This window comes from Eubalaena glacialis, chromosome 12, assembly GCF_028564815.1.
Source record: "Eubalaena glacialis isolate mEubGla1 chromosome 12, mEubGla1.1.hap2.+ XY, whole genome shotgun sequence".
Taxonomy (NCBI): Eukaryota; Metazoa; Chordata; class Mammalia; order Artiodactyla; family Balaenidae; genus Eubalaena; species Eubalaena glacialis.
This window is the reverse complement of record NC_083727.1, coordinates 100,874,560-100,894,280: the sequence shown is the minus strand read 5'-3', so window position 1 is coordinate 100,894,280 and position 19,721 is coordinate 100,874,560. Positions and strand designations below refer to the sequence as shown.

The window sequence follows — 19,721 nt, the reverse complement described above, 5'->3', positions numbered from 1 at the left end:
AGGGAAGAAAACCTGGCTAGAAATAACAATAAATAATTTCACACAAAAGGCCAGGTGACATAAGAATAGTGTATTAATTAATTTTTTTGTGTGTTTACAATAAATCGATTTGTTAATACTGTGATAGAAAAAATAATCAGTCCACATTACGTAGTAGAAACAGGCTTTGAGGCTGATCATACCTCTCACAATAAAAACATACAAGGATTCTTCCACAGCTAAAGTACTTTTCAACATGACAGTGTTGGGTGAAGGTAAAACTGACAGAGTACTTTACTTTGTGTCCTAGAATCAAGGAATCGAGGATATTACCAACCATTAAGCAAGCAGCAAAAAGCTGTTTAGTTTTTCCAGGACTATTTAAATATAGTAGTTACCATATGAGAATTTAATTTTACTTTGAGATATAAAAAGTAAAAACCCTAAATAGGGAAACTGCACGAATCAAAAGCAGCCCCAAACAAAAAAGCCATCAACAGAAATGAAACAAGGCATTCTTACATATCATGCATAAAAAGGATAATTACATAATACATGCTTTAGTGACCAGACTAATAAATAAATGAGGTAAATTTTACAGTCATTGGAACAAATAAACTATATTCAACCACTTAAGTGTTGTACTGACACTGCTTTTGTTTCAAAATATAAAGGAATATAATTAATCTAACATCTAAAGACTGCATACTTTGAATGTTTGCTTTTTTGATCCCCTTTTGAGATAGTAAAGGGGAACTGTGTAACAAAATATTATCTGAATATAAATTATCAACACCAATATGATACAATTATCATGTAATTGCCATTCTGTATATGCACAGTGGAAATATTTTGAAAGCTAGGAAACAGATGAAAACAGACTGGTCAGAATTTTAAATTTCAGACTAATCCATGATAATCTAGAACAGAAGAAGACAAAAATAAAATTCACTGAATAGATATAACTTGATATCTTTTCCAAATTCAGTAGTCCACTAAGATGCAACTTCTAAACAAGTCTATTACCTCAAAGGTAGAAAGGAAGAAAATGTAAATCTCTTTTGAGCTTTAGTTTTCAAGTTTATGCTCTGAAAGAAGGCCAACATTAGAACAGCAATACTGTATCTTTGCTTTTGAATTTTGTATTTGCTTTTTCTATTTTAGTTATAGTATGGAATAGAGAGAAAAATATTAAATTATCAAGTCAAGGGTAAGTATTTCTAGCCAGTTCATGAAATATATTGAGCTAATCAGTTGGGTCAAGAATTTCCTACTATGCTGTTACATTATTATCTAAAGCCTTGGAATAGTAATTTAGGAGATGTCTATCATAACTACTGATGGCACTTTTCATGGTATACCAATTTCCATTTTTACTTTCTTCTCTCCTTTGCCACTTAAATGCATTATTTTAACCACCTGATAGGAAATTTTATTTTACAAATTCCTGTTTCATTTACTGAAGAGGTGATTTTAACACATAAATCTGCTAATCCTGAGAGATGATGATGATGATAGGAAAACTAAAACCCAGAGGATTATTCACTCAAATTTCTGCTTTAGTTTTTTTTTGGAAGATCGCTGGCAGAATAGAAAGAAGAGCCCAAATCATTAGAATGAACACTGAGTTCCAGGAAACAGCTTCCCCTGCTGTTGTAAGCTGGTACAGTGTTGTTCCTGCCTTAATTGCTACAAAAGAGGGAGGTGCAACACCTAGAAAAGTGCCAGTAAAAAGAACTTTCAATGGCACGTTTATCACAGGAGACATGAATAAACCAATTAGGCAGAAATGGTGTTATTCTCAAAAATATAATGTAGTTAATGAGATGTTCTCTGTGACGTTCAACCTACTGTGACCATTACACTGCTTTCTCAGTTAGGTATTTATATACAACCGGCCTCCCAACTAAATAGGAGAGCATATAGCAGCATGAGGCACCGAGTCCAGAACACAAACAAACAAGAAATAAGGCTAGTGGAAAGGGATAAAGAAACCCTGAGAGTATATTGAGAAATACAGAGCCCGGAATAGCAAATGTTCGCAAGAAAATATATGTAGCAAAATAAGCTACAAGTACTTGTACATAAAAGGTGTCCTTATATTTGGATAAAACTCTTCCTAGAGCCTTGGCATCATCCACATCTCTGGGAACCTTTATATTCACTCCTTCTTCTTCACTACGCTGAGGAAAAGTTTTATATACCAAAAACTAACCAAAGCTGCAGATAAGAAAATGGACACCAATATAAGAAGCGACATTCTTGCCGACCCAGCTTCTGCACAGGCCTTCTCCTTCAGGTGGTCTCCGCTGCCTGGCGCCGAGGGACCCCGCGGCCCCGCTGCCTTGTCCCCCGAGGGGTCGTACGGAGCGCCCCGCGTGCGATCTTTCGTCATGGCTGCTGCAGGGAAGGTGGAGGAAGCGGGGTGATGCGGCGGCGGCCCCGTAACAGCAAGCACGCGGCAGGCTCCTTACTACGCCCAGGGGCCAGAGCCGCAGCCGCTTCCAGGACGACCACCTCACCGGAGACGACCTCAGGCCCGCGAGCACAGTCGAAATACATGTTTTTAAAAAGAAATAATTTGAAAAGAAATAATGTCTTTGTGAACGCTTAGAAATTTACTTGTGAGAGGAATCCAACCCCAAACACGGCATCAGAGAAAATACAGATTCTTCATTGTATTTTTGTTATTGCCCTCATAATTCTTGTGTGTTTAATGACTTAGGATTCTGATCCATCAGTCATTTTTGTCAAGTACTCTCTAGGCTATTAACATCTCAATACATATTGTGGAGCCAAAAAAGAAGGATGATAAATCATGGAACTTTCTTGTAATGAGCACAGATCATTCTTTTTAGAGAAAACACACATACGAAAAAGTGGGGAACAATCAAATGCTAAACTGTCTCACTGAGAGTGCAGAGAATGGAGAGATCAGGTTGGAGCAGCCTGAGATTTTAAGAAAGATGAGATTTGAGCTTGGCTTTGACGGAAGTGTGATTAAGGAGCCTTGAAAGTCAGGACATAGAGGAACTGATTTTATTCATCTTCAGTCTTGACTGAGAAAATTATGGGGGAAATTCTGTCTTAGGAGAATTAGTTTGAATATTCTCCGTTGAACAGGGGGCAAGACTTGGGGAAGAGTAGTAGAGGAGACTGGTTGTCCCTGATTTCTCTTGTCTCTCTCTCAATAGCAGGAGAACCCTGAGATTTTTTTTAGCTGGGCACATGGCCATCCATTTCCCAGCTTTCTTTCCACTGAACCATGGCCACGTCATTATGTTCCAGCCTGGAAGTTGTGAGGGAAAATGATATGTGATACTTCCAAAGGCATGTCCTTAAAGGAAGGGGCTGTACTGTTTATCCCTCCTTCTTCTATGCTGCTGCTGCTCTATGGGAGAGGGAAATTATCTTCTATCTTCTTACAGGTATATTAGCTCAGGTTTGTATTTCATGCAGCTGAACCTATACCCTAACTAATAAAATTTGGTCTGTGAAAGTAGAGTACTATATGTAACAGAAACTTAGCTAGGTGCATTTATTTGATAGTTTCAAGGATACAGACATTGCAGAATGTAAAGGGGGGTCACATTTTTTTTGGTGTGGCAAAACAGTGGCAAATGTACCTCTGACACTTGGATGGGCAGATTATGGGCCAAGTGAGCCAATAACTCCAGGGGAAATGGTGGGAAAAAAAATAAATGTCTGTTGGCAGCTTCTGACCTCTTTTAAAAGGCCCTGCAACAAAGAGGAGCGCTCAGGCTAGAACTAGCTGGTTTGCAAGTAGAAATGGAGGGAAATACAACTTTGATGAGGGACTTGGTGCCTGAGGCAATCTCAGATGACTGGGGTTCTGGTAATTTGCGGCCTCACAGGGCTGAAGAAGTAAACTGATTCTGTACTACAAATTCAAGCAATTATAGAACTGTCAGTTTTAGCAGGAGATAGGAGTAGGGTCACAAAACTTTTCAAGCACCTCTGTTAGACTATGGGAACCAGTCTGGCCGTGAAGATGAGATTAAGGGTGTTGCCTTGTCCCCAAGTCTCAGTTGGCTTCCAGTAGCTGCCACTGCTCTAGGCAGGGTACAGAAGTTGTAAGTAAAATGTCAGTCCTCAAGTCTTGAAGCAATTTTTTGATGAAATCTTTGGCTGAGTTCATCCCTTGAAAACTAAAAGACTAGAATCCTAGTAAGTTTTTGAGGGAATGTTATTACCAAATGATCCACATGTCAGGCCTGCAAAAGCCTGTGATTTTTTTTTTTTTAACCTCTAAAGCAACTTGCAAATCTGCAAACCTGCATTGGTGGGAAGTAGGTTGTGAAAGCTATGCAGCCTCACTTCAGAAGTGTCTAAGGAGGATAACGGACAAGAAAGAAACCCCTGGAGGGCCAAACCAGAGGCCTGTGAGAAAAATGGACAAGCAGACAGAAGAACTGAGGCCTTCTAGAATGGCTAATGGAGACACTTATGAGCTCTGGGAATTTGCACAATATAGGCTCATTTTTGTTTTCAAATTTAAGATTTGTTTTTTAAAGTATACATATCATATAAAAGTTTTATCTCATGAAAATATACCCCATATTAAATAATTTTTAAGATACATAATTACTTATGGGTAATGTTTTCAATCTAGTTTTTCCATTATCATAGTCCCTGAACCTGCCTTTGTTTCCTCTCCTAAGGCTCAGTGCAGAATATAACTTCCCCCATGAGGAGGGGCCAGAAATCAAGGATACAAGGAAGACCAGTCTGAGTTATCATTGATGATGCCAAGAGGCAGTTAACACCATGACCATGTTATTTAAACGTAAATTAGAAGATAAGCTGTATGAGTGAACTTCATGAAGTTTTTCATGTAAAGTGTATTTTATGTCATCAAAGATATTTGATCATTGGGTAGCTTTTACTGTGATTATCCTGTACCTCCCCTACCATTGAGTATATTGGGTAAGACAACTGCTTTTGTTTGTTTGTTTTTTTGGTAAATAACTAGACCACATCTGGACCTGATATAAAGGAGGGCATATCACTGAAAAACAAACAAAAACAACAAAACCTGGATTTTGAGCTGATGCAGTAATTGGACACAGCCTTGAGGTGGTGTCCTTTGAAGTCTGGGTGAGTGTGCTGCATATATTGGAAGAAGTATACTAGGCCACTCAGGTCTCCTTTTAAGAGAGCTTCTCAAGCAAGGGGTGCAGTCAGCAGCAGCACCCTTGAGATCCACCAAACTCTTGGAGCAGAGGACACGCTCTCCCTCACTCTCTGGGTGACTCTAGCCAATGACTGAGCATGGTGGAGTTCTAGGTGCTGGCCATTGCTGCCCAACATGAAACTCTTGCAAAGGGCAATTTTTGCTTTGTAACTTCCTGTGGGGCTGGCTAAGAGTTTTTCGGGTGGTACCATAGTCTGGGCTCTTCCTATCCAAGCCTGCTTCTTTTTTCCTTTGCTTTCACAGGCATCAGACCTACACTGAGCGCTGAAGCTTCTCGTGTCTACTCCTACTCCCTCTCCCCTCGTCCTTCACAGGCTTCGCCACCCAACACATCTCTTGCCCTTCTCACTCTGCCGTGACCACTGTTTCCCGGAGGGCCAGAGCCAGCACAGGCGCACATGCATGTTCGTTCCCTGTAGAGTCAAGCAACAGCCAGTATCACATGTCCTTGTCTGTGGGATACAAGTTATTACTACTCTGCCACTCAATGGAGAATGGTCTTTGCATCACGTTAAATAGATTTTCCTTTTTACGCTTCACCAAGTGCCTTTGTTTTATCCTCAAGTTTTTCCAAACTCCCATCCATATTATTTATTCTGTATATTCTCAAATTTTCCCTGAGTCTTTCCATCCCAACCCTCTGTCTCCTGGCTCCCATCTCTACGAGGACTCTCTAGGACAGCTAGAGTGTGGCCATCACTTCGCTTCCCTGCTCTCTTGAGTTGGGAATGACTATTTTGGGGGGCCCATGGCCTTCTTTCTTTGTTTTGATGGTATACTTTCCTATTTTCTTAAAATACATTTTCATGCCTAAGAAAGATTGCATTTAAGGTAAACTTCCGAGTCCTCGCATGTTTGAAAACGTCTTTACTCTGACCTCATGAATGATTATTATGTTGGCTATAGAAGTCTGGGGTAAAAATCATTTTCCCTGGGAATTTTGAAGGCCTTCCTCTATTGCCTTTCCACATCCTGTGTTCTGATGAGATGGCTAATATCTTTGATTTTCATTCCCTTGTCTTTTCTCCTGGGTAGCTTTTTGGATCATTTCTTTATACTCAGAGGAATGACATTTTACCAGGACGTATCTAATCCTGGGTGCAGAATGAGTGCTTTTGGTCTGAAGACTGACTTAATCTTCAAGGAAATTATCAATTAGTGCTTCTGTGATAATTTTTCCCTCATTTTTTTTTTTCTCTTTCTGGAATTCTTATTTGGATGTAAAATGTCTTGAAATAATCTTTCGAATCTCTCATCTTTTCTCCCATGTTTCAGTCTCCTTGTATTGCAATCAGGGACAGTTCTTTAGATTTATTTTCTAACTTTTCTATTGAATTTTTATTTGGCAATCAAATTTTAATTTCCAGAAGTTTTCTTGTTATCTGATACTGTCTTGTACATACTGTCTTGTAGTTATTTATGAATGCAGTATCTTTTTAAAAAGTTAATATTTTGGGGGGAAATACATTATACATTCAAGAGTATTACTATGTATTTTAAATATATAACGAAAGGAATCCCCATGTACTTATCACTCCAGGTAAGAAAGGAAACAGCAGCACTATAGAAGCCCCTGTGTTCTCTTCTTTAATCATATTCCCTTCCTTCCAGAGGTAGTTCCTACACTGGAGGTTGTGTTAATCATTCCTTTTCTTTTGAAAATAGTTTTATCATCTATGTATGTATTCCTAAACACTGATTATTTAGCTTTGCCTGTTTTTTAACTTTATAAATGGATTTACACTGCATGTTTTTCTTTACGAATTGTTTCTCTTGATTTTGGGATTGCTTATTTACCAACAACTTCCATTCTCTGTTCTTTGAAGTTGACAGTTTATCTCTTTTAAAGAAAGCATTATTATCATTTTAATGAAACTTCAGCAGGAGAAGGAGGTAAATGTGTATGCTTAGTCTGTCCTATTAAACTAGAAGCCTAGATGAGATTTCTTTTTTAATAGCATGTGAATCAGGCTATTTTATTAATTCATACTTGTTCTTATTGGCATGTTAGCATATATACGTTTATTATGTGTGATATATATGAAAGTAACAATTAAAAAATATTTTATCATTAAAAGATGTGAAGTAAATGCTCTTAAGGAGGTAGTGGGATGTAACAGGCCTTGGGATCAATCAAATCAAATAGTTAAAATCCCTATTCCACCACCTTTTAGTTGAGAGATATTGGGCAAATCACTTAGCTTCTAAAACTCCCAATTTCCCCTTTTGTAAATGGGGACAAAAATACCTACTCGGAGATTGGGATTGACATGTATACACTACTATGTATAAAATAGATAACTAATGAGAACCTACTGTATAGCACAGGGAACTCTACTCACTGCTCTGTGGTGACCTAAATGGGAAGGAAATCCAAAAAAAGAGGGGCTATATGTATACGTATAACTGATTCACTTTGCTGTACAGCAGAAACTAACACAACATTGTAAAGCAACTATATTTCAATAAAAATTAAAAAAAAAACCTACCCCAAAGTGTTGTTTGATAATTAGATGAGGCAGTGTACGTGAAGGATTTAACCTAGTGCTCAACATAAAGTAAATACTCAGTAAACAAAGTTCCTGTTCTTCCCTCTCATTAAAGAAAAGTGAAGCTTTTCTGTCCTAAGAAATCTCATAAGCAGGGCTAGTTTTACGTCCTGTGCAGTCACACCAGGCCCTGTGCTCAGAAGGACCCACGTTTGGTTTAATGCTCTACTGTCCCTGTCTTGAAATTATTAATAATTTTATCTTTGAGCTTATGTTACGTAAGTGAAGTCTGGGGTGATGGAGCACGTGTATGAGCAGAAGAGGTAAATTTAATATGTGTCCACCTTTTCTTACCACTCCATTCACATAAACTGCTCACAATGCTCTCTGAGCACAGAATTCCAGCAAATGCATGGTGCATGGGAGTTGAGTGAGACTCAAACAAACATAAGGTAAGTTTTATGTCTGTGACTAAGTTGGGGTGATGACAGCCCTGAGAACACACTTTTTTAAAAAAATTTTTTGGCTGCGTTGGGTCTTCGTTGCGGCATGCGGGATCTTTTTGTTGTGGCACGGGGGCTCTTTGTTGTGGCGCGTGGGCTTCTCTCTAGTTGTGTCGTGTGGGTTTTCTCTCTCTAGTTGTGGCATGCGGGCTCCAGAGTGGGTGGGCTCTGTTGTTCGCGACACGCAGGCTCTCTAGTTGAGGCACGCGGGCTCAGTAGTTGTGGTGCATGGGCTTAGTTGCCCCGCGGCATGTGGGATCTCAGTTCCCCCACCAGGGATTGAACCTCTGTCCCCTGCATTGGAAGGCAGATTCTTTACCACTGGACCACCAGGGAAGTCCTGATAACACACCTTTTTTGAACTAGAATTTGCTTTGAATGCCGAAGGAAGGTAATGGTTGGGAATTCCCTGGCGGTTCAGTGGCTAGGAATCTGTGCTTCCACTGCAGGGGGCTGGGTTTGATCCCTGGTTGGGGAACCAAGATCCCGCAAGCCGCGTGGTGTGGCCAAAAAAAAAAAAAAAAAAAAGGCAGTGGCATTCTAAGAAATACAAATGTCTATGGAAACCTCTATTGGCCCTCTGCTAGCTAAGTCCTTATGCTAGAAGTGATAATATAGAAATGGACAGTTATTTTTCTTTCAGTCCTCCTTTACTTACTAGTAAACCAAAGGTAGAGAGTGTTGGTAGAATGTGCTGGTACCAAGAAATGAAATAAAAACAGATGAGTTAGTTTTGTTCAGTGTTTCTACTTCTCTGCTAGAATGAAATACATATGCAGGTATGAGCTATGAAACATGAATTATGTAATTTCAGTGATTCTGCAACCAGTTAAGTCCTCTTGTATTTAAAAACTATTATTGCATAATATGAATATGAAGAGGAAAACTCATAATAATTAAAAAAATAAAATTTAAATAATTCAATTTATTAATTTATAATAATAATTTAAAATTTTAATTTTTCTTAACTTAGATGACATTAAGTAGGAAATAAAAAACACTGTAACTAGTCAAAAGAAAGACTATGGAAGAAAGGAAAAAGCTTTATATTTTAGTAACGTCAACAGCAATTTTATCCCCAGTATTTTGAAAAAGGAACTTGTGCTTTCATTTTACACTAGGCCTTACAAATTTTGTGGTCAGCTCTGCTCACAAGAACATTTGCTGACTTTCAAAGCCTGCTCTTTTAAAAAATTTTAATTTATTTTAATTTATTTTTAATTTTTTGGCTACATTGGGTCTTAGTTGTGGCATAGTCTTCACTTAGAGTCTTGAGTCCTTGTAGGATCTTTGCTCTATGAAACTCTGGAGGCACTTTCTTGCTAGTCTGACTGTTTTAGTAACTTGTATGGTGTAAGTCAGCAAGAAACAAGGTGCTTCAGAGTTAAAGGCTTCAGGCTGCTTAATTTTTTTTTCTAATATCTTATTATTTTAAAATATCTATCTATTTATTTATTTTTGGCTGCATTGGGTCTTCGTTGCTGCGTGGCTTTCTCTAGTTGCGGCAAGCGGGGGCTACTCTTCATTGCGGTGCATGGGCTTCTCATTGTGGTGGCTTCTCTTGTTGCGGAGCACGGGCTCTAGGCGTGCGGGCTTCAGTAGTTGTGGCACGTGGGCTCAGTAGTTGTGGCTCGTGGGCTCTAGAGTACAGGCTCAGTAGTTGTGGCACATGGGCTTAGTTGCTTCACAGCATGTGGGATCTTCCTGGACCAGGGCTTGAACCCATGTCCCCTGAATTGGCAGGTGGATTCTTAACCACTGCGCCACCAGGGAAGCCCTAATTGTTGAATTAATACCTTATCTTCCTACATCTCTTAAAAAAATCTCTTTAATTATGGAAGTAGTCTTTCTTTTTACTTATTTGCCACAGATAAAAACTAAAACTTCAAAAAAAGAAAGATGGGCAAGTTTTGTACATCTTTTGAATTGGCAGTTGTATAAGATAGAAGAAAGGTAACTCATTATGAATACATTTTGGCTCCTGATGATCATCACTTTTTTTTCCCTGAATGCTGTTGGATAGTCCTTTTTTAATTATTTGACAATAGTAGTAATAACAATAATAACAAAACAATTTATGGTGCTTACTATGTGTCAGGCACTAGGGGCTTTACACATATGAATCCATATAATCCTTGCAACTACCCTATAAAGTATTTACTATTGTTCTCATTTTACACTCAAATAAAATGAAGCACAGAGATGTTAAGAAATATGCAGAGGCCACACATCTAGTAAGTGGTGGGTGCAGGATTAGAACTCAAGTTGTCTGGTACCACTATGCTGTGGTAGTTGCTTTCTCAACTTTTAGCTATAATTTTATAATTTAGAATCAATTTTTTAAATAAAATGAAGTGTTATTGTCATGTGATGTTATTACATTTGATTTTAAGTCTTTGTGTTCTGGTTATAGTGCATTTCTGAAGGTTAGAATAAGAGTAAAAATATTTTGTTTAAAAATTTGTGAAGATATGGAGAATTTATTACACGCTACCTAGGTTCTGAGAGAAATTAAGGTCTCCTTATTGGTTGCTATACTAGAAATGAATTGGTGACTACTGCTATCGTGGTGTTGAATTTGACTGCTTTGAAGTGCCAGGCAGGAAGATTTTGCCTGTTGCGTCTCTACAGAGTAGGCGTTTACATAATTTTGTGTAATTGATACCAGTCAGCAGTAGGAGAGTCTGAAGAAAGCTCTTACAGACATATTAGAGACCAACAATACTTTCGAGAGAAGATTGCCTGTCGGCAACCTGCCAAAAATGCAGAATAATACAGGAATCAAGGATAGAAAAGATGGAGCGTCTTAATAAATATCTGTTGATTTGATGTTACTTGGTTATAAGTTATTTAAAGATTATCATTCTTGTGCCACTTTGGTTATCTCTTCCTGTGCCCTTCTTCTCATAATTAACCAGTCTCCTCTGCTTCCTTCATGCATTTGTGCAAACTGTATTTATGCATGTTAGTGGTGCATTCTTAGGAAGAGAAGATAATGAGATGGTACTGAATAAATGGCCTTTTAGTTGCAGTTACATAGCATATGTAGTCAAACATAAATAATCAGAAATCTCCAAATCATGGCAATGTTTTATTTATTATATTCTCCAGTATGGTTAGCAAATGAGTTTTGCAGCTAATTAACAATTAAATTATTAAGCAAATTTTCCCAGCAACCAAAAGTGCAAGTAAAAAAGATCCATTTTTATCTATCAAGTTGGCAATAAAAATGGATTTTATTCAGTGATAGACGGTGTAGGGAAATGGGCATTCTCATATTCTCTTGGAGGGAAGTCAACTGATAATTTTTCTAGAAGGCAATTTAGCTATATATATGTATCAAAAACCTTTAGGTATTTGTACTCTTTGACACAGCAATCCCACTTATAGGAATTTATATTTAGACAATTCATAAATGTATATAAAGATAATTATCTAAATACTGTTTATAACAATCCCAAATTGAGAAACAACCTACTATCTAATAATGATAATTTATTAACTTATGAAAACTGTCTAAAACAAAAAAAATATGCAGGAGAAAAATATTCCATGACATAGAAAGATGTTTTATATCTTTTAATAATACATTTTGTATATTTTAACTATATGTCTATATATTATTAGATATAAATATAAAAGATAATATGTCTTTTAACAATATATTTTAAGTTTGAAGAGAAGAAAAACACAGAAACAACACCAGATATATATATAAGACACTGTTAAAACATCTAATGTATGTGTAATTGGAGTCCCAGAAGGAGAAAGGAGAGAGAATAGAGCAGATACAGTAGTTGATGAGAAATTGAGTATTTTTCATGCAAACTAGAAGACATCAATCTATAGATACAAGAAGCATCACAAACCCCAAGCAGTATGAATACAAAGAAAACCACATCTAGGTGCATTATAATAAAACTGCTGGTAAACAAAGACCAAAAAAAAAAAAAAAGGAAAAAAACACCTAAAAGCAGTCAGGGACAAAAAAGTCAAATTTACTGTCAAAGGAGCAATGACAACTCTGACAACTAACATCTCAAGAGAAATGATCAAAGCCAGAAAGCAATGAAAAAGTAAAAAGTGTTCTAAAAGAAAATATCTTCCAACCTAGCATTCTTTACCCAGTAAAAATATCCTTCAAATATTTTGAAGGATAAAATAAAGAAGTTTGAAGTCAAACAATCAAACAAACAAAAACAAAAAAACAGAAAAGAAAAAACTTGTTTCTAGCATATCTGCACTAAAAGAAATACTAAATAATAAAGAGAAAAAAATCCAATACAGAAACATGGTAATTCAGGTAGAAATGAAAAACAATGGAAAGGGGCAGAAAACATGTTTGAAGAAAAATGGCTGAAAGCTTCTCAGACCTGGGGAAGGAAACAGACATCCAGGTCCGGGAAACACAGAGAGTTCCAAATAAGATGACCCCAAAGAGATTCATACCAAGACATATTATAATTAAAATGTCAAAAGTTAAAGATAAAGAGAAAATCTTAAAGACACCAGGGGAAAAACAACTTGTTATGTACAAGGGAACTGCCATAAGAGTATCCCCTGATTTTTTTCAGCAGAAATTTTGCAGACCAATAGGGAGTGGCACAATATATTCAAAGTATTGAAAGGAAAAAACTTCCAACTAAGAATATTCTACCCACAAGGTTATCATTCAGAAGTGAAAGAGATAAAGAGCTTTCCAGACAAGCAAAAGCTAAAGAGGTTCATCACCACTAAACTGACCTTATGAGAAATGTTAAAGGGACTTCTTTAAGCTAAAAAAAAGGCACTAACTAGCAACAAGGAAACTTATGAAAGTAAAAATATCACTGGTAAAGGCACATATATAATAAAGGTAGTGGGTTAACCACTTATAAAGCTAATATGAAGGCTACAAGGCAAAAGGACTAAAATTAACTATAACTACAATTATTAGTTAAGGGTTACACAAAATTAAAAAAAGTAAAATATGATATCAAAAACATAAAACATAGAGAGAAGGAGTAAAATTGTAGTTTTTAGAATGTGTTCAAACTTAAATTGCTATCAACCTAAAATAGACTGTTATTTAGATAGGTTGTTGTTATATGTGAACCTCATGGTAACAATAGGCCAAAAAACATAGTAGATACACAAAAGACAATGAGAATGGAATCCAAACATAACACTAAAGAAAGTCATCAAACCACAAGGGTAGAGACAAAGAGAAAAATAAAGAAACAGAGAACTACAAAGACAACCAGAAAACAACCAACAAAATGGCAATAAGTACATATCTATCAATAATTACTTCAAATGTAAGTGGACTAAATGCACTGATCAAATTACACAGAATGGCTGAACGGATAAAAAAGGGAGATTCATTCATATGTTGCCTACAAGAGACCTATTTCAAATACAAGGATACACACAGACTGAAAGCGAAGGGATGGAAAAAGGTATTCCATGCAAACAGAAACAAAAAGAAAGATGGTGTGCCTATACTTATATAAGACAAAAATAGACTTTAAAACAAAGACTGTAATAAAAGAAAAGAAGGGCATTACATAGTGATAAAGGGGCCAATCCAACAAGGGGATATAACATTTGTAAATATATATGCATCCAACATAGGAGCACCTAGAGGTGTAAAGCAAATATTAACAGAACTAAAGGGAGAAATTGACAACAATAGGATAATAGTAGGGGACTTTACTACCCTACTTACATTAATGGATACATCATCCAGACAGAAACTCAATAAGAAAAACATCAACGTTAAATGACATATTAGACCAGATAGGCTTAATAGATATGTATAGAACATTCCATCCAAAAGCAGCGGAATATATATTCTTCTCAAGTGCACATGGAGCATTCTCCAGGATAGGTCACATATTAGGCCACAAAACAAGTCTCAATAAATTTAAGCAGACAGAAATCATATCAAGCATGTTTCCCACCAAAATAGTATGAAATTAGAAATCAGTTACAGGAATAAAACTGGAAAAAGCACAAATATATGGATATTAAACAACTAATGGGTCAACAAAGAAATCAAAAGGGAAATCTATAAATACATTGAGACAAATGAAATTGGAAATACAACATTCCAAAATCTATGGGATGCAGCAAAAGCAGTTCTAAGAAGGAAGTTTATAGCAATACAGGCCTACCTCAAGAAACAAGAAAAATCTCAAATCCTTTACACCCAAAGGAAAGAGAAAAAGAAGAACAAATGAAGCCCAAAGTTAGTAGATGCAAGACAAGAATAAAGATCCGAGTGAAAATAAATAATAGAGACTAAAAAACAACAGAAAAATCCATGAAACTAAGAGATGGTTCTTTGAAAAGATAAACAAAATGGACAAACGTTTAGCTAGACTCACCAAGATAAAAAGAGATAGGGCTCAAATCAATAAACTCAGAAATGAAAGAAGTTACAACTAATGCCACAGAAACACAAAAGATCATGAGACTACTAAGAACAGTTATACACCAACAATTGAATAAACCAGAAGAAATGGATAAATTACTAGAAACATACAGTCTTCCAAGATTGAGTCATGCAAAAACAAAAAATCTGAATATACCAATTACTAGTAAGGAGATTGAATCAGTAATAAAAAACCTCCCAATAAACAAAAGCCTATAACCAAATGGCTTCACTGGTGTACTGTACCAAAAATTCAAAGAAAATTTAATATCTGACCTTCTCAAACTCTTCCAAAAAATTGAAGAGGAAGGAACACTTCCAAACTCATTTTACAAAGCCAGCATTACCATGATACCAAAACTAGATAAAGATACCACACAAAAGGAGATTATAGGCCAATATCCCTGATGAATATAGATTCAAAAATTCTCAACAAAATATTAGCAAAGTTAAGTCAATAATATACAAAAAGGATCATACACCATAATCAAGTGGGATTTATTCCAGGGATGCAAGAATGATTCAACATCTGCAGTTCAACCAGTGTGATACACCACATTAATAAAATGAATGAACAAAATCATATAATCATATCAATAGATGTCAAAACAGCATTTGACAATATTGAACATCCATTAATAATAAAAACTCTTGACAAAGTGGGTATAGAGGGAATGCACCTCAACGTAATAAAGGCCATATATGACAAACCCATGGCTAACATCATACTCAACCGTGAAAACCTAGCTTTTTCTCTAACATCAGGAACGAGACAAGGATGCCCACTTTCACCACTTTTATTCAACAAAGTATTGGACGTCCCAGCCCCAGCAGTTAGGCAAGAAAAAGAAAGAGATATCCAAGGTGGAAAGGAAAAAGTAAAATTGTCCCTATTTACAGATGACATGGCTATATATAGAAAACCCTTTAGGCTATACCAAAAAACTATTAGAACTAATAAATGAATTCAGTAAAGTTGCAGGATACAAAATTAATATAGAGAAATCTATTCCATTTCTATACACTGATAATGAACTATCAGAGAAGTTAAGAAATCAATCCCATTTACAGTTACATCAAAACAATAAAATACCAAGGAATAAATTTAACCAAAGAGGTGAAAGGCCTGTATACTGAAAACTATAAGACACTGATAAAAGAAATTGAAGAAGATACAAATAAATGGGAATATATTCTATGCTCATGGATTGGAAGAAAGAATATTATTAAAATGTCTATACTACCCAAAGCAATCTATAGATTCAGTTTTAGCCCTATCAAAATTCCAATGGCTTATTCCATAGAACTAGAACAAACAATTCTAAAATTTGTGTGTAACCACAAAAGACCCTGAATAGCCAAAGCAATCTTGAGAGAGAACAAAGCTGAAGGTATCATGCTCCCTGATTTTAAACTATACTACAAAGCTGTAGTAATCAAAACAGCATGGTATTGGCATAAAAATAGACACACAGATTAATGGAACAGAATAGAGAGACCAGAAGTGAACTCACACATACATGGTCAATCATTTAGGACAAAGGGGCCAAGAATATACAATGGGAAAAGGACAGTCTCTTCAATAAATGGAGTATTTTTCTTGAATAAATGCTCTCTGGGTTACTGCAGCTTTTGGTTAAGTTCTGGAGTTCTGAAAAAGTTGATACAGTTTTTTCCATCACTTTTATGGAGGGGCAGAATTTTGGATTTCCTTACTCCACGATTTTCACTGATATCCTCAAGCATATAACTTATAGTCAAAGAATATATTGCAATAAAGTTATAAAATTATTGTAGTGTATAAAATATATTGTCTACATAAGAATGATAATACAATATATCAAATTTGTGAAGTGTAAGTAAATCTGAGCTTAGATAATCTTATATTCATGTTAGAAAAAAAGAGGCAGAAAAACACTGAGCTATGTATTTAACTTAAGAAGTTAGAAAATTAAATGCAAATAAGATCGAAGGAAGGAAAGGATAAAGGGAAGAAATTTATCAAATATAAAAAAATTGAATAATAAAGAAATAATAATAAAGAAAATTCAAATGTTTGTTCCTTGTAAAGATGAATGTAATTGATAAGCTATTTTCAAAGTTTAGAAATAATATAAAAGGAAGTTAAAAATAATCAATATCAGGGATGAAAATGGCAATGTCTACTAAGGTTAAATGTAAGCATATCCAAAGACCCTGCAATTCTGCTCTTAGGTATATACCCAATGGACACACATAACATATGTACACCTAAAGACATGCACAATAATTTTTATGGTGGCACTATGAACAAATTCATAAGTGGAAAAAATCCAAGTGTCAACAGTATAATGGATAATTATATTGTGGTAAATTTATACTATGGGATTCTACATGGCAATGACAATGAATGAGTCATAATTATACCACAGCATAGAGGAATCTTAGAAACAGAAAGCAGAAAATTTATTGGAAGAGTTAAAAGAATATTTCTGTATAATTCCATTTGTTTGAAGTTCAAAAACTTATCTATGGTAATAGAAGTCAGGATAATGGCTAACTCTGGAAAGGAGGAGGTATATTGATATCCAGGCCCTGGGGGAGAGGAGCAGTGCTTCAGAGTGCTCATGATGTCCTATTACTTGAACTGGGTGATGGTTACATGGGTGGGTATATTTTGCCAAAATTCATTATGCTGCCCATGTGATTCTCTATATGTATACTTCAACCAAATGGTTTATTAAAAAATACATAAATTCCCTGAAAACAATGAAACATTTAGATTTATATATTGACAGTAGCAGTGGGAAGACAGCTTTTGGGCAGGGGACCCTTAGTTTTGCCTCTCAAATCATGTCATTCAAGTCCCTCCTCTTAGAGCTATCTTCTCACGTTGCTGATATAGGCTCCATTATTCTGATACTTCCACTTTTAATTTTACTTCCCCTGCAGGATTGCTTTAGGGAAGCTCATAGTTAACCTGTTGCCAATTACAAGGATGTTAAATACTACATATTCTGTAATATATTAAAAATATGAAATGTAATTGTTTGCAAAGAAGAACAACAAAATAATTTAAAACCATAAGAAGGATAGGAGTATTTAAAAAACTTGTCTTACAGGCAGGTGGCAGAAGTTTTTAAGTATAGATTTTTGCTAGTATATGAACCCCACGTTGACAACTTATATGTCATTTCATGTTATTCAAGACCTATGTTTAGACTTAGAGAATTCCTGTCTACAGCTTCATGTACTTCTTACTTTTCTTTTATACAAGCACACTTCTGTGAAAACCAAGAAGTTAATAGAGGAGACAGAACTCATTTACATTTCGTAGGTCTAGTGGGAAAAGTCTTTTATGTTATGGATCAATGGTGAATGCCAAAGACTTGCTGTAGGTGCATTATACTTCTCAGGAGAAAAGAGGGAGACTGGTAATAACATTTATTACATGTAAAGTGTAGTACTTTGTGTGTGTGTGTGTGTGTGTGTGTGTGTGTGTGTGTGATTAGCTTATTTAATCCTCCTAGACAGCCTACAAAGTAGATATTACTACTTCTAATTCACAGACAAAAAAATTTTGAGGCTCAGATGATCTAAGTAACTTCCTACGATTGCACAGCTAGTAAATGGATATGAGATTTAATCGCTGTATGCTTGGCTCCAAGCTCATGTTTTAACTGTGATGCCACATAGTTTCTTTGAAATTATATGCCATTTAATTTTTTCATTTTATTTTCACCATCTATCCATTCATCCATCCATCTGCCCATCTATCAAATAGTCATATGTTGAATAAAGAGTGAGTGACAGATGCTAATTTAATATAAAAATCTGACAAGCCATTCAGATTATTTACACAAACTAGACTATTTACAAAGGCCTTAAGTCATGTATGAGGCATGTGGTTCTCTCTCGTCACCAATACACACATATTTCTTCTTTCATCACGTACCTCATGAATTACTGGAATTCTACTTATTTTCTTCGCTTTTTTTGTGTCTGTATGAATCTCCATTTAGATTGCTGTTGAATTTAGAGGTGATTCAATGAAGATACAGGTGATTTCTATGCCTAGGGATGTATTAAAAATTGTGTCACATTTTCCTGAAGCTGTTTCAGAAAAATGTGTGCTTAATCATGAAATATCAATATAATGATTGTTTTAGACTTTGTGGTAAATCCTTGCACTTGTGTGACTGGAGAAATAAAATGTGTATGTTTATGTTGCTGGGATTTTGATTTTAGATGAACTGTTTTTCTCATTTATCCTATTTTAAAACATCTACAAGCAGTCAGTATGTTCACAAAAGGCAGAATAATCACAAGAGTAATTATACTTACTTGAGTAAAAACCTTAAAAGTCCTTGTATCAGTGGGCACTAGATTAATTGTATATTCTATTACTTTACTAGCATTTGATTTTAATGCTGTGGTCTTGACTGTCTCTTGGCATGGAGGTCAGGATGTTAAACCTCTATTTTTTACAGTTGAAAGAGACTACTCAGGTATCTGTTACCAGGAAAGCAAGTTCTTCCTTAGTCATTGAGATTAAAAAAAAAAAAACAAAACAGTAGTATAAGATTTAACTGTAAAAGAGAGTCAAATCATTATTCAAAATTTTGCTGTAGCTTAAAAATTTTTTTGAGATGCCTTTTACTTCCCTGAAATTTCTCTCAAAGCCAGTTAATCAATTCACACAAGGATTAATTTCAATGTATCTTGTTTTCAGCTTACTGAACTGTACTTCTGAAGAGTCTAAATTCAGTAAATTCTGGAGGAGGGCTGAGAATTGGTATTAAAAATAAATCTTCCCAGGTAGTTTTGATGAACAGCCAAGTTTGGGATCCAGTGGTATATTCAGTATGGTATTGAGGATGATGCTTAATTAGGAATGTTAATTTTGCCAATGAGCCCTTGTTGTTTCTGTAATAGGCCCTGCTTACCTGCTTCTGTCTCCTCTAAGCATCATATGATAGTTGCAATAGTTAGGCTGGGTACACTTGAGGCCAGGAAATGGGGACTCAATGGGAGTTTTAATGGTCTTATTAGTCTTTTTGACCTGGGAGCACTTTCTTGGGTCACAAGACTTTATACCCTAACAAAGACTCCAGAAGATGGGGCAAACTTGCTATTGAGGT

At 35.8% G+C, this 19,721-nt stretch overlaps 1 long non-coding RNA gene and 1 pseudogene across 1 annotated transcript in view; one reads left to right on the top strand and one right to left on the bottom strand.

The window, feature by feature from the left end:
• The window catches only part of LOC133102591 (uncharacterized), a 334,490-nt gene that overhangs the window by 69,402 nt on the left and 245,367 nt on the right, over positions 1-19,721 (top strand). The gene's annotated exons all lie outside the window — the stretch shown is intronic.
• LOC133102641 (transmembrane protein 41B-like) lies at positions 1,526-2,374 on the bottom strand (annotated as a pseudogene).